At 37.8% G+C, this 14,950-nt stretch overlaps 1 long non-coding RNA gene across 1 annotated transcript in view; it reads right to left on the bottom strand.

Annotated features, from left to right (window-relative positions):
* Positions 1-14,712, bottom strand: part of LOC143172732 (uncharacterized) — a 34,509-nt gene extending 19,797 nt beyond the window's left edge. The window contains exons 1-5 of the long non-coding RNA XR_012997402.1: positions 14,560-14,712; positions 5,686-5,839; positions 2,276-2,358; positions 1,954-2,064; positions 1,198-1,330 (exon numbers count right to left, since the gene is read on the bottom strand). This is a non-coding gene — a long non-coding RNA (uncharacterized LOC143172732). The remainder of the gene's footprint in view (positions 1-1,197; positions 1,331-1,953; positions 2,065-2,275; positions 2,359-5,685; positions 5,840-14,559) is intronic.
* Positions 14,713-14,950: the final 238 nt, after the last annotated feature.

Genomic DNA, 14,950 nt, shown 5'->3' with positions numbered 1-14,950 from the left:
AAACAGCTAAGTAGATATAATAGATCTCCATCTGGCTTAAGAAAAAATTGAGGGAAAAAATGAGGAAAATTACTGATTGAAGTTAGAAGATTCACTCTCAGTCTGAATAATTGTTACAAATGTTTTCCTGATCTTTTTTTTTTAAATCTCCAACTTCTAAAGTAGATGTAAGTGCCCTTCCCAACTCTGATAATGCCTAAATTATCAGACATTAGTATGTTACTCGGCTACTAATGACTGCCATCGCAAGAAAGATTCTGCTGATGTTCTTGTTTCGTCTTAATTGCTCTTACCAGTGTTTGCAGATATATGGTTTACCTCCCAGCAGAGCTGGACAAATTATGTAAAGAGACAACAAGCTTGAGTATTTCCAAATGACATCCAAAAGCAGCAAGAAAGAATAGTAAGGTTACCAAGGTACCAAATAAAAATCAAATGGGAAATAAATTAATGATCAACAAAATCAATGAGTTTCAGACCAGGGAGCCAATCATTCACAGAAATCCATTGAACATTATATTGAGATAGTAAGAGAGAAATTCTGGGATTACTATACATGAAGCACAAAGAAGGAAACACCTGTTGAGGGGTGAATAAATGTAAACAAAAACATACTGACACAATGCTAGGAACAGACTCAACTACTTTTACAAATTAAACACTCACAGACCTTTAAGAATGAAAAACACTGGAATACCTTCATCCTGTACATTCTTATATTTCTCTCCTATACCAAAGAGGAGCTCCCTTTCTCCCAAGCTAACACGTCCAATCCTGTCCTTCCTCTATTTCTTAAAAGCCTCAAAAGTTCACAGTAGTCACACATTCTCCACCCTTTAAATATTCCCTGTTTGTGTGTATCCGGTACCTTTAACAGTTCATTAGCAATAAAACACTACTTTCAAAGCCAGTTGCAGTGCTTTTCCCAGCTAGGTGCATCCCACTATGGCAAGAAAGCCAAAATACGTGTAAGCAGCAGTAATGATTAGCAGAAATTTAATATTCTCCCACTAAATAAACCACACGGCCAAGGCCATGAAAAGTTTGTAAGACCAAATATGAGTTATTTTGGTTCCCTTGTATTTCTTGTTTCCCTAAACAATTTTGCTAGGAAAAGGTTTTTTTGAAATACCATCTACCTTTAATATTTGATTCTTCATGCAAACTTGGCTAAAGGATTGTAGCCATAATACTCACTTTTCAAATTCTGGACTGCTCTGCAAGACTATCTTCAGAGGTCTCGTGAAGTTTAAATCAGAATAGGCCTTACAGAAGAACATCTGTCTGTCTTCCTATAGCAAACATTGTTTTGTTCTCCACTGCTGATAAACTTCATGGTAAAATAAGGACGTTAGATGCTTCACAGAGCAACTAATTTGTTTAACTGTAAAAACACGCACAGCCCAAATTTTCTCCCATGGGCTTTCTTGCTTAAAAGCAAGTACATTAAAAAGAGTGATAACAAGATTTGGGCTATAATCAAGGAGTAATCATAGAATCATAGAATCATTGAGGTTGGAAAAGACCTCGAAGATCATCGAGTCCAACCGTCGACCCAACACCACCACCCACTAAGCCATGCCCCTAAGTGCCTCATCTACTCATCTTTTAAATACCTCCAGGGATGGGGACTCCACCACTTCCCTGGGCAGCCTGTTCCAATGTTTAACCACTCATCATATGTATATAAAACCAGTTCTAGTTAAATCTGGACTACAGTAATTTTGAAATAGAAACCAAAAGGAGAAACAAACATTGCAAAGGTTACATACACGTTAAACTTATCAACTATGAGTGGTCTCGTTAAGTTCACAGCAGACAGTAAAGCACATGTGTATTTGCAGAGTACATATCTGGAGTTGGGACTCACTGACTGAAAACATAGACTGAAGTAAAATATTACAAAGCAGTGATTAAAAAAAATACTTCAAAGTTATTTGAATTCTAACTTACCTGCTAAAATCTGAATTCAAAAGTATTTATTTCTTCCACATCCCTGAAGATCTCAATTAGTACAAGAAATATGTCCCTCTTCCTGAAGGCCGTCAACTGTATCATCTCATACTCACGAAGAAAACTTACAGCATTAAAAACCACTGATTTTGGCATAGAAAAAATCTTTTTGCTTATTACAAAACCACATCATTTATCATATAAATACAAAGTCTGATCTTGTGCCTTCCCAGTGGAATTATTCACTCATGTAAGCACTAAAGAATCAGCACATAATCTAACAGTATTTTAGGTTATGGTTTGGTTATCTTTTTGCAGTTACCTTGAAGTTTCTTCTATTGTCTATTCTCACCTTTCTTCAAAGCCTGTGGTAGCTGGTGGTATGACTCCTCAGGGGCAGCAAGTCTATTCAGAAAATTATGCCAATATAACTCTAGAAACTCAAGAAGATATGAGGTAGGGTGTGGCTGATGCTTAATTCTCATCAACAAAACCAGTGTCTTCAATACTCAGGACATTTCTGAGGAATGCAACAGAGGGCGGTGTTTGTGAAAACTGCTTTAGCCCTTATCTCTGTGATTAAAATCTGTGCATCATTCAAAAAATAAGTAAAAAGAGAGAAAATATGCACACCTTGGAAAGCAACTAAACTAAATTATACTAAAGGAAGTTTTAAACTTCCTTTTAAAACTATTACTATTTTTGTGACATTTTACATCTAATAAGCTTATCTCCAGGAGCACCTGACACACTTTTAATGTTACTTTGCTGACAAGTAAAACACAAGCACTACTTATAAAAAAGGATTTGCAGATAGTCTAGGGACAGGCGATTACTTTGAAAATTTAGAAGATATCCATGAAGATTAATTTATTAACAACATAGGAAAAACAGTGGAGAAAATGGTGGCCAAATGAGGGGAAAGTTATGTTTTCATAAGTTAGTCAAATCAACAAAGAATCACGACAAGTATCTAAATATATATTTACTGTTCACATTGTTCTACTATAGTTAGAAAAAAATCTGTGTTATGAACTTCTATATTTAGTGAACAATACTGAGTGAATTTGCTAATGTAGCAATTTTGCATTACAAATATCTTGTATTGTTATCCACCTAAAGCTTATATAACGAAACAAGAGTCTTTGACAGATAAATCCCTGGTTCCTGCTGTATTATCCAGAAGAAAACAAACTTCATAAAGCTGCTTACTCTAAAGAAGAGAGACATGGAAAGGTTCCACTCCATCAAAGCACCGCTGTTTCAAAGTTTCCTTTTGATCAATAGAAAACTCCAAGCGAGAAAATTCACTTTTAAAGGGATTTACTAGCAATGCGTTTGAAGGAATAGAACAAAAGATTGAGAAAAGAGCATTAGGTCACTTTAGTTTTGGCTACCAAATATTTTTTCTGACAATAACTGATACTAGCATACCTGGTTTTCTATCTATGTGAGGTACATATATTTTCCTCTGATATACTGTCTCATGCAAAATTTGCCTGAAACTTAGCAGTTTATGGCCACTATGGTAATTTTTACTGGGTAGAACAGTTGTAAATAAAAAGAACTTTATGACTAGAGCAATACACATGCAGCATGCACAGGATATGGAAAAAGCCACCCGGCCTTTTTTTTTCCTTTCTGATTGTTTGTAGATTGTAGATAAGATTGAAGAATCTTTTCTTTCTAATGCTATAATTAAATTTATTAGGGCAGTTAAATGAGAAAACTTAATTAATTTTCCTAATTTGATTTAGAATGCTTTATATGGAGACATACTATATATAAATTTAGGACACTACAAAGTTATCTTTTCCTCCTATTAAATACAATTCTATTTTTAATGGCCATAATAATTATCAGATCCCCTCTACTGTATTGTTTGATTTAAGTTTGTATAATGAGCACTGAATCTTAAAGTGTGCTACATAACACAGGCTATTTTCACAGCCAGTTCCAGTCTTCCCAACGGTGTAGGCAAAAGTGAATTTTTCTACCCGAGGGGTCATGAAACAAAAATAACATCTGTAAAACAAAGCTTGCCAAATGACAGGAGAAGAAGGACAAGGACACCTTCTGACAGGGATCCCCCCAGCAGTTACCATCAGTTGCACATGTCCAGAGGCAAACCTGCAGGACCTGCAAGCTGAGGTTTTCCAGCTCCACCACAGGCAATTTAGGCTATGGGTCATTAGTATCTCATGGTCCCCAGCAGTCTGTTGAGTTTGGCAGCTGCCTATTCAGCCTGTATCTAGAATCAGCCCTGCTTATTGTAGAATAGCTCTGCAAGGAGAGCAGTGACTGAGAGAACCTGTGTACATGCACTAAGCTACCCCTCTAAACCCACTCACAGTATCACTGCAGTGCAGCTCACCTCAGCTGTCCTGCCAGCAGAGTCATGCCCTGAATGGCATCAGAAACAAGGTAGAGCTGGGTCCCCAGTGTTCACACCCACTGCTGCCAAACTGCCCTTGTACAGCCTGCCTGCTCCGCATGAAAAGCATATCCCACACTTCTGTTACGTGATTCTCAATGCTGCATACATGCCGGGTTTGCAGAGTTTTATGTTATCCACAGAAAGAGAGTAACCAACATCCCCCCACTGCACATGTAAATTCAGATGCTGGCCATCTGGACCCTGTGGAATAACCGTTGCTTTCACAACCAATAAAATACTTCCTGAACTGAAAAGGCTGGATGCCTTGTACCCCAGTGCAATTAGTCTCAAATGGAGAACCATGCAGAAGACTATCTGAAATGGGTTTCCAAAGGCGTTAAATTAGTATCTGACCACCTGTGGGTAAGACAAGAAGAAAAGGAGCTGCTTCATTTGCACTTGTGTGGAGATGGACACTGTTGAGAAAAGGCACCCAGAAAAAGACAATGAGAAGGCTGAGGATTATTTCAGAGGTATACTTTGCAATATGTTAAAGCTGGATACCATTTCAGGCTTATTAATGTTCAGCATTTGAAAACGTTCTCTCTTGTGTAAGTTCTAAACATTGTGTTCAAATGCTAACATACTGAAATTAATCGTCTTTCCGTGAATCAGATAGGAAAGCAAAACAATGAGTAATTTTATTTCTTCCGCTGTGTCTCAAGTCCTAGCAGATCCAGCAGCAGTATGAGTGATTTACTAAGTCTGCATTTATTCAGGGCAGCACTTTTTTTACTGGAGGATACTTTCTATGTGCATGTTTGTGAGACCAATACAACCATAAGATGCTCACACTATGAGAAATGATCCTCTCACAGGCCAGAGAGCATAAGTCAGAAACTGAAAAGAAGTTTTGGAATTATACTTTGAGTAAACAAATAAAGCTGACTGTTTATTATTAACATAAGTCCAAAGTGCCACATACTGCCAGCGTCACCATAATGCAGAACATTTTGGCATTACTCACTGTAATTGCTCATGGACAAGATATGTTTCTGAATTTATTGCCTATGAGTACCCAACAGATACAGCACCATCAAGACATTTTTTTCAGGATGATATTCAAATGTTTTTGGAACTACTTGAGGTTCTCACAGTATAATTAGTGTAAATGTAAATTAATATAAACTCAAAGACAGAAGCTAGAGCAGACTGGCAAATAGGAGGGGAATCTTCCTAAAGTAAATTTTGCCTCAGCAAGCCTTTACCCTGCCCTGTGATGCAGGAGCTAAATTTAACCAGACAAGTTTTCAGATTTCTAGTTGTGGTGAGTGCTTGAAAAAAAGAAATTGTACCTGCTTTGTCAATGAATCAATGACAGCCCAGGTTTTGTCTGTGAGCCTGCCTGAGGATTCCTTTCTTCCACTCTCATCACAGGTTTCAGCAGCCGCCTTCTGCTGCAGGCAGCAACCTCCTGAATTGTCCTTGAACTATGCCATGTTTTTCCACCTGTAGAGGAATTAAGACCCTCTAAGGGAGGTAGCAATATAAGGCCTGTTCTCTGCAGTCTGGCATACTCTTCTTTAGCAGGAGCAGAAAAAAAAAGTCACTGAAATGAATGAGCTGGTGTAGCCCTGTTATTTGTGATACATCAAAACAGAAGTGTGCTGTCCACTTCTGCCAGAAGGAGGGAGCAGTTTCATGTGAATTCTAATCCACTCGTTTCCTTTTCATTTCCATTGTCTGCATGACATGAGGCAGCTGGTTGTTTTGTCCACCTCCAGCGAAATAAACTTCAACCTGTGAATTTCAGAGCTTTACAAGAATTCAAGAGCGGGACTTCCACCAGACATTTGGTTTTGCTAATGAGGTCTCTGTGGGGATGGGGAGGTGGGGAAATGGAGCTTTGAGGCAACCCAGACTTATTACTTGTGAATGACTCTCACTAAGAACTAACAGAGACAGAATTAAGAATAACAGGAGAAAATTGGAGAAAACATGGATGCTAAATGTGCTCGGATGTTTAGGGAAGAATCCAGCGATATCTGTCAGACAAGTTTATACATTCCATCTAATAGAATAATTTCAGTATAAAGAAATATTCTGTTTTGCAAATCTTTTGCTAGACAGGCAATAACATTATTAAGTATCAACTCTAGTTCCTCTCCATGTAAAATTAAGTGTCCAGGGCCATGTGAATTCAGACAAGGCAAGCCTTCCAAGTCAAAACTATGGCTCATCTGCATAGCTGGAGGTATTCAAACACAAATGATACAAGTCAGCAGGACAAATAAAGCTGTCAGGAAACTGACAGAGCATAGGGGTTGTACCAGGTCGCTCTGCAGCAAAGCTTCAATCTCAACATTTATCCTTTGGAGAGGGTATGTTGATGGTATTCTTCTATCTTCTCACTTCCACCAATTTTATGTCACTGGTCAGCTCCATTTAGTTCAGGAATATTATTGCTGCTGAAACAGAGCAATCAGGCACTGTAATGTCTTCCACTGTTTGTGGCACAAAGAGTAAAAGGAGTCACACAGTGAGAACACGGAAGACTTCTAAACTGATGTGGGTAAGGACAGTTTGAAGTTGAATCTTTTGAGTTTAAAGACTGAAGTCTTTCTGTTCCTTGAGAAATGACAAAGGAAAGAATGATGAGCTGACTCAGCTAAGCAGTTTTGCAAACATCATGCTAACTCATATGACAAAATTCAACTTCACAGACTTAAACCTTTCTTGCAGCTTCAAATGTGGCATGCAAGCATTTCAGCTGGAAATTTCCCATACTACCTGTTGCAATCAATTGTACACCATTGGCATAAAGGCCAGCTTGCAACTGGAAATGTTGCTGTTCAATTTCAACTTCACACTAAAAGAACTGACTACATTTGTGTATACTAGCCAATCCTGCTGAGAACACCAACGGAGCAAACATTTTACTCTACTACATCGGTAGTAACATGCTGTGTTTAGGATAATTTGCTGGCAAAATTTCTCTTTGCTTGTATATTTGTTAATATTTTTTAAGCAGAAATTTCCATCTACCTGTATCAAAAGCTTTTCCCTCCTTTAAAGCAATGCCTGTTGTACACGTGAGGTCTTTTTGCATGGAAAAATCAGTTAATTTGTATTAATTCATAATTCACAGTTCACACATCTTATAAAAAGAGAAAGTTCAAAATTTTTTTAAATCGCTCTTCTGTTTTTTGGATAACTTTATGCTTGTGGTAAAAAAAATTCCAGTTTTTCTGCTGGGATTCTAGCCAATGCTTCACATTTTGCATCAAAAAATGAAAGACAATGGTAATTATTGCAACTCTCAGCATTTTCTGCAGGATGATGATTACAGTTTTCTCAAGGAATCAGTAAACACCTTGATTTGGAAGGATTAATCACACATGTGGTGTTGGATTGGACAATGCCTGCTCCTGAGGGCTCTTCAGAATCCAGTTGCCAAAGATTCAGGATCTGACTTTTCTCCACTAACAGCAGAGAGATATTGCTGATTCTGGGATATTCTAATTGATATTCTGGGATATACTCACTGGTATATATCTTTCATTTTGATACGATAATTCAGTTGACTTTGTTTACTGACACAAATTATTACAAAATGATCTATTTTTTTGAGTGATCAGTTTTATTTCCACTATTTAAGCTTCTTGACCTTCTGCCCAATACTTACTCTAAATACTTTCTCTTTTTATATTCTGTGAAACTCTTTCTTCTAAAATCACCAATGACCTCCATTCCTAGGACCATTGTGTTACCATCAAAAGAATATATTTGCCTTGATACATATGGATTTACTTTCTGCTATTATCATAATTAAATTTATGACTGTGTAGTTCCTATTTTCTCATATACAGTGGCATTATTCATTATGCCAGAAATGTCAAGAAGTTATTTATATAAGAATATGTATTGGAAATCTTTCAATAGAATAATTATATTGCTAGAGGAATACCAGTACACCTACCCATCTTGTGCACTCTCATTCCAAAATAAAAATGCCTACCTTAGTAGTTACATTGTCAAAGTTATACTAGTACAATGGCACTGTTAAGAGTATACTAGTGGCTGGTCTTAAAGAACCTGCTTAGGGTGACTGCTGTTAATGAAGTAATTGACTTTATTAACCTCAGCAGAAAGGCTAAAATGAGTTTGGTTTTTCATATGTATGTACCAATGCCATTATTCTCTACTACTAAAAACATCACCCCAATAAATTAATTTTCACATAAACATGCAACAGATGCTAATAAACTCTTGCCGCACCAATTTCGACAAGATTGAGAAAACTCCTTTCTATCAGCAGTCTACCAGGGCCACTCTCAAACCAGCAACCAGCTGCTTGTTTACGAGTGATGAGACACCTCCAGCCTGGGACCAGATGAGCAAATTCCTGCCAGAAAGGGCAGAATCATTCCCAGTACTCTCTAAGAATAATTCATCATTAAAAATTGAATGCAGTTTGTGTTTGTAATGACATCCAGCATTTAATGGTCTCAGAGTTGGCCTATAACAAGCCGGTGGAACTGGCAGATTGTTGGCCTTGCCTCTCCCATGGTTTGAAGGATACACTCAGCATATACTACCCAGAGCTGCCCCTTTGTGGGAGAAGGGTGTTGGGGGGAGTCTGGCCCCGTGATCAGCCCAGAGCATGCTCAGGACCTGCACACAGAGATTTAGGCAGTGGGCTGTTTCTACATGCTGTCCTCAAGGAGAAACTCATCCAGCATGCTGTAAATATGTCAAGGCCTTTCACAGTGCTGATGTACTGATTTTTCCTCAATTGCATCCTGTCTGTCTGTGAATCACAAATTGGCATAACATGCTAGGCAGAAATGCACAGTTTCAGAAATAATTTGCATTCTGATAGCCAATTTCCACTTCTGATCCATTTATATCTTCCTAGGGCACGTTTGCTGAAGAAAAATAAACTCACATAGAGCACAGAGCACAGCAAAATTATTACACCATTTCAGCAGAGGCTATATGTGCTTTAAAAAAAAAATGTTTAGGAGAAGCCAGTTTATTTCTATAGAAATTCAAAAATTCTTGAGCCTTTTGGAACCTAATCAAAAAGAGCCGGTGATGAATTGCTGTGACAATTTACCTCCTCCTTGCACAGTCCAGGCTCCTATTCATTACCTGAAGATTTACATTTGTGCTACAGTAGAAGCCTGCTAAATGTATAGCATTGTCACTGAAATAAATTCATTCATTTAGGATGTCTCTGTCTACCAAGATGATTGCTTATAGGGCTTTATTACCTGAAATAGTTATGTTTTGCTGTATATCAAATGTTGTATCCATCTGACACACCTGTTTATAATGGAGGTTAATTTTTCCTGGTGTTTATTTTACACGGAAAACAGGAATCAGACAGTCTTAAGCCGTGAAAGTTTGGTGAAGAAGATTTACACTGGAGCCAAATGAAGCACCTATACCCCTTGCAAGGAGGACAGTATGTAATTCTCTCTTAACAGAAAAGCCTTGTCAGAAATCAGGGTCTTCATAGCAGAAGCTATTACAGCAGCTTTCCACAATGGAGTATCAGAAAAATTCAAATGCCTGAGTCATGTAGACTATATCGCTTACACAGCAGTGCACGCTTTTCCTTTCAGAAGCCTGTACACCTGCTCTGACATTACTGCCAGAAACAATATCATGCTGTTCTTCCCTACATCTCTGGGTTTGAAGTTTTTGGAAACTTGGCAGGAAACACTGCCAAGATACTGGGGAAAACATGGCAATATAAAGAAGATTGTATTCATTCTCAAACTCAAAATAAGGAGGCACAAATTGGAAATGCATCAGCTTTACTTTTGTATAGTTTCATAAAAGCTGACTAATTTAAGTAACTCAAACCTTTGACTGTGGTCTGCTTTTAACTTATTTTCCCACCATTGTAATTAAGGGACTCTTTACATGTTCAGTCTTTTGTAAATCTTAGAAATCTCTCTAGATATTACCTTAGAAATTCTCCTAGATATTTTACGTTAATGGGTAGAATGTTAAATAGCTACAAGAGTTACTACTGTTCCTTTAGCAATGAGCCAAAAAACATACATCAGACTATTTCCTTTTACAGTGTCACAGTGATCTGTTTTGTTTTGCACTTGACTTTTCTACAATTCAGGGCTTTTTTTTTTTCCTCTCAAGACTTTGATCTGACATTTTCAAACTTTCCATCTTTTATCACTCACTTTAGAAAAAAAACAAGCAATTCTTTGGGAGTGCAATGAGGAATACAGGAAGACAACAGGAACAGAAAACCTATCATTGGAAGACAGCAAGAGTCAATGAGCCCCAAAAACAGCTGTTCATACATATTGTATCCTAATAACTCGAGTAATTTGTCAAGCGTGTCTAATACACAGATATCTAACAGAACAGCGAGCTACCAGGTCACCTTTGAAAAGAATAATTTGAAAGACCACTGCAGATAGTAGCCTTTTAAGTAAGATCCTCAAAAAAAGGTGAAGTAAAATGGTATATGTAAAGATGGTTCAATAAGAAAAAGTGGGGAAAATGGGGTATTATGAAGAAACCGAATTAACAAGGAAGGCTTAAATGACTTATAAAGGACATTAATTTGTACCAATCTTCCAAGATTTTGAACACAAACCTTCAGAATTGTAATTTTACAAGCTGAACTGGACTATTGTTCTTTCTACATCTTGTTTATATTTGCTATTCTTGCAGTATCGGGGCTTGTTTCATTGTGATGTCCAGGTAATGAAACTGAGATCTGAATAGCAATGTTTGTATCTAGCATTAACAGACTGAAAGACTTACTAAATATACTTTGTAATCTCTGTCTTTCAATTTATACTTTCCAAGTGATGTGCTGTCATCATTAATTATGCTAACAAATAAATACAAATGTTCTGATGTAATAAAATACTGTACACATCAGATAACTGCCTGATTATAGTCATCTTATTATCATCAATCATTATTTTCACCTCTTTTCTAAAGAGGATAAACTCTGCCTGACGAATGGCTATTGTCAAAATCAGCAGAAAATAACTTGCTTTCAGGCTTTTAAGAGGAAGAGTACTTTACATGTAACTTTGTAAAAAGTACAAGCCGTTGAAAAGATCTGACATTGTCCTTTAGCGTTTACTTCCCGCTTTGTCAAATCACTGAATAACACAAACAGGAAGCAGATTTTCAGTTAATGTCGTGAAGAATTTTAACCTTAAAAGACAGATTCAGAGATGTCAGAGAGATGCTGACAGATATCCCAATCTCTTTCCACAGGAGGATAGGGTAAATGAGAGGAATAGGAAGCTCTCTAAATACCTGAGTATTTATGCAAAAGTGATAGGTGCCCTTAGCACTTAAAATAAATGCACAGTGGACAAGGCATAAGATTGGAAACTCAGTATTAGCCAAAGTATTTGCACTGTTTTGGTATAAAAAATGAAAATCGGTAGCTTTCTCAATTTCTTTAATCCATGCTCTGAAAAATGTTTGGAAAAGGTAAGTGTGCCAGCAGGAAGCAAAAATGGCATAAAAGACATTCATGTGGTTGTGTTTGTCAGGAATATCTTTGCACCCCATTTGAACACTCTTCCAGCAGTTGCACTCTGCTCTCTCTGCTAAGGGCTGGACTCAGAAGTTTCCCCAAACTCCTTTTGTGCCAGGCACTTAAATACCTCTAAATATAAGCCACATATGCCCTAGATAACTTATTGGAATGTAAAATAGCAGCTAGCTGGTAGAACTGATTTTAAAATCCATGTTGAAATTTCACATGAGTAAGCCTTGTTTCCTGATCAGATGAATTCAAAACAATAGTTTAGGGCCAATATTCACCCTAATATAGAATACTGCAGCAAGGTCTAGATACCTGGTTGTTTGGGACATTCCATCTACAATTCTCCTTCCCTTCTTCCTATTTCTGTCCTAATGCCAAAAGTAAAAAATGCCACCTAATTCTTTACATTGATCTGTTTCAGGCCTTCATCATCAGCCTGAGAAAGAGTTTTCTCTGGGTCTAAAGTACCCAGCATAGGTACCTTTGATGATACTATCAACATAAATAAATAAAGAAATACATTATTGCCATCGTAAGAGGGAGTTAAACATCCTTTGTTGTTTAAGGGCCAGACTGACTTTGTTGTGGCCCTTTGCAAAGGAGGAAGTCTCAAATAACAAAGAGCAAACACAACCCATAAGTAGGTGTTCTCACACTAACATTTCAAGGAGCAAAAACCCTACTAAAATCATAGTAAGCTCAATAATAATGTGTGAACAAAGAATGGAGGTTATGTTCATCGCATAACTTCTTGTGAAGAGCTAATGTGTAAACATTTAAAACTCCAGTTTCAGTTCTCTGAGGTTTGGAAGCTTTCTATAAATTTCAGCTGGCACAGTTCCCACTTTTAACATGGTTGTACTTAAATAGAGAGGGATGGGGAAGTAATGTTACATTATCTGGAGACCAGACAAAATTTCTTTAGAGAAAGAAGGATACACGTCATGAATCTCTCAAGTCTCTATCTCTCAAGTTTATCAGATAGAGACTGGAAGAGGGAATCTGGTGCCTCCTGGGAAAATGAAGGGTTTCCCAGCTGCCTAGTGTTATAGTTTGAACCAGCAGATAGCAGGCTGAAAAGAAATAATGCTGCTGCCATTCAGCAGTCCCTCAGCTGATCACTAGGCTGGAAAATAAACACAGTAATACAACAGATAACTGTGGGAGAAGATAATAGTGAGGAAGAACAAAAGCCACAGGAGTAAAACTCTTATATTTTTGATAGGTAGGTGGACAGAAAGACCTGCGGAAGACTTTGGACACACACAGTGTGATTCCTACTGAGACCTGAGCGCCTCCAATGTGTGAGCAAGGGACACAACACAATGCAGAAGTAGCAGTCCCTGAAGGACAAGTTTTCTCCCTGTGGAGCTAAGTTTCCCTTCCCTGCAAGCTCCCAGGTTAACTTTGCTGCCTTACAACTGTCAACCCTACTGCCTTCTGCGATGCTTCAAAATAAGTTGTATGGGAAACTTAAGGGTTCTTTGCTACTTATCTTCTCATACTATGGGTTCCACCATAGGAAAGTGTGGCCCACCTCATTGTATTTTCATACATACTATGTGTTGTGCTGCTTTATTAGTAGAACCTGGAGTGTTAAAACAGCCTTTTGCTGTTCATATTTGCAATCCCTAGATATGAGGCACTTAAATAAGAGAGGCTGGTCTAGATGCTGATCGTGGTTAGATTTTGCACAGACATTACTAAACGTGACACCTCTCACATCCTTACAAGACATCCCACAGTTGTTATTATTCTCCTGGTCTCTTAAGATCAGATGCTGCACATAACTGCCCTCCTCAGCCTCTGAGCAGCTGATCTTGGCTGGTCCAACAGATTTCTGTAGAAATTAACAGGTTTTGGTAAAAATGTTCAGTGGTCATCGGTCCAACCACTTAGATGACCTTAGTAAAATGTGGTTCTTTGTTAAACAATGGGAATAACTGTTTCATCTCCTGTTTCTCAGGAACAGGCACGATGATTCAACCACTGCGTAACAGTTGAAACCAAGTCACTCAAGCAAACAAAATAAAATGTCTTAACTTATTCTCCACTAAACTTAAGGGGTATAACAATAAAGTTGCTTAGGTATGCTGCTTTATAAAGCCTCAAACAAAAAAATTTAAAACTGTGCCAAAGCCAATGACAACATCTGTCTGAGATCACAGATATCAGCCTGTTCAGAATTAAATGGCAGAAACTTTTGATCTAGAAATTACTTTCTATCCAAAAATCTAGGAACACTTTATCATAGACAGAATAAGAAGAAAATTAAAATAAAAAAGCAGCAGCAGCAAGAGTTAAGAGAAAGTGGCCAAAGCACAGCAAAGAAATGAAGACAGCGGAGAATAGCTTTTTGATACCTTATTTGCTTCCAGAATTATGTTAACAGTAATAGTCTAATAATATTGTACATCTTTAGAGACAGACAAACTGATGGCATTGAGTTTGGCATATTCTCAGCCAAGTGTATTAGGAATGCCTCATTCACCAGAGAGAGATTTAACAGAATATGATGTTTCTATTTGTATTACCCCTTTTTATTTCCTTTGATTTATTAACTTTGAATATGCAGCTTACAAGTCATTTGTAGCAGAGTCTCACAGTTCAAAAAATGAAGATATTATCTACCAGTTCAAATGGGATTCAAATACTGGCCCTAGACCCACTTACTTACTGTGTACTGGAGAGGTGGCTGTTGTCAAGGGGCAGCTGGGATCTTCACCTAACAGAGACTGAAATCTCCGTAACTGTGAAGCTGTCACAGCTGATTAAAATATCCAGCTCAGCATGAGATGAAGAGGCAAGTGGGGTGAATGGACAGAAATCTTTGGCCAGCACAGTCATTAGCCTGTTTAAATTTATACAGTAGACCACACAGCCAGCTTAGAGGTGAATAAACACTCTCTCTCCTCCCTGACCTTTCCACCCAGGCACCCACCATTTGCGACTTGGGCCAGACCGAGGATCTAGCTCATGGCATTTGGCTGTCCTTCACAGCATTTTGGAGAGTGAGGTCAAAGGAGACAACCCGATCATTTAGTCTGACCTTCTATAATACATATTCC

The sequence above is a fragment of the Aptenodytes patagonicus genome, chromosome Z (genome assembly GCF_965638725.1).
Source record: "Aptenodytes patagonicus chromosome Z, bAptPat1.pri.cur, whole genome shotgun sequence".
Taxonomy (NCBI): Eukaryota; Metazoa; Chordata; class Aves; order Sphenisciformes; family Spheniscidae; genus Aptenodytes; species Aptenodytes patagonicus.
Note: the sequence above shows the minus strand (reverse complement) of the source record. Positions and strands in the feature narration are given on the sequence as shown.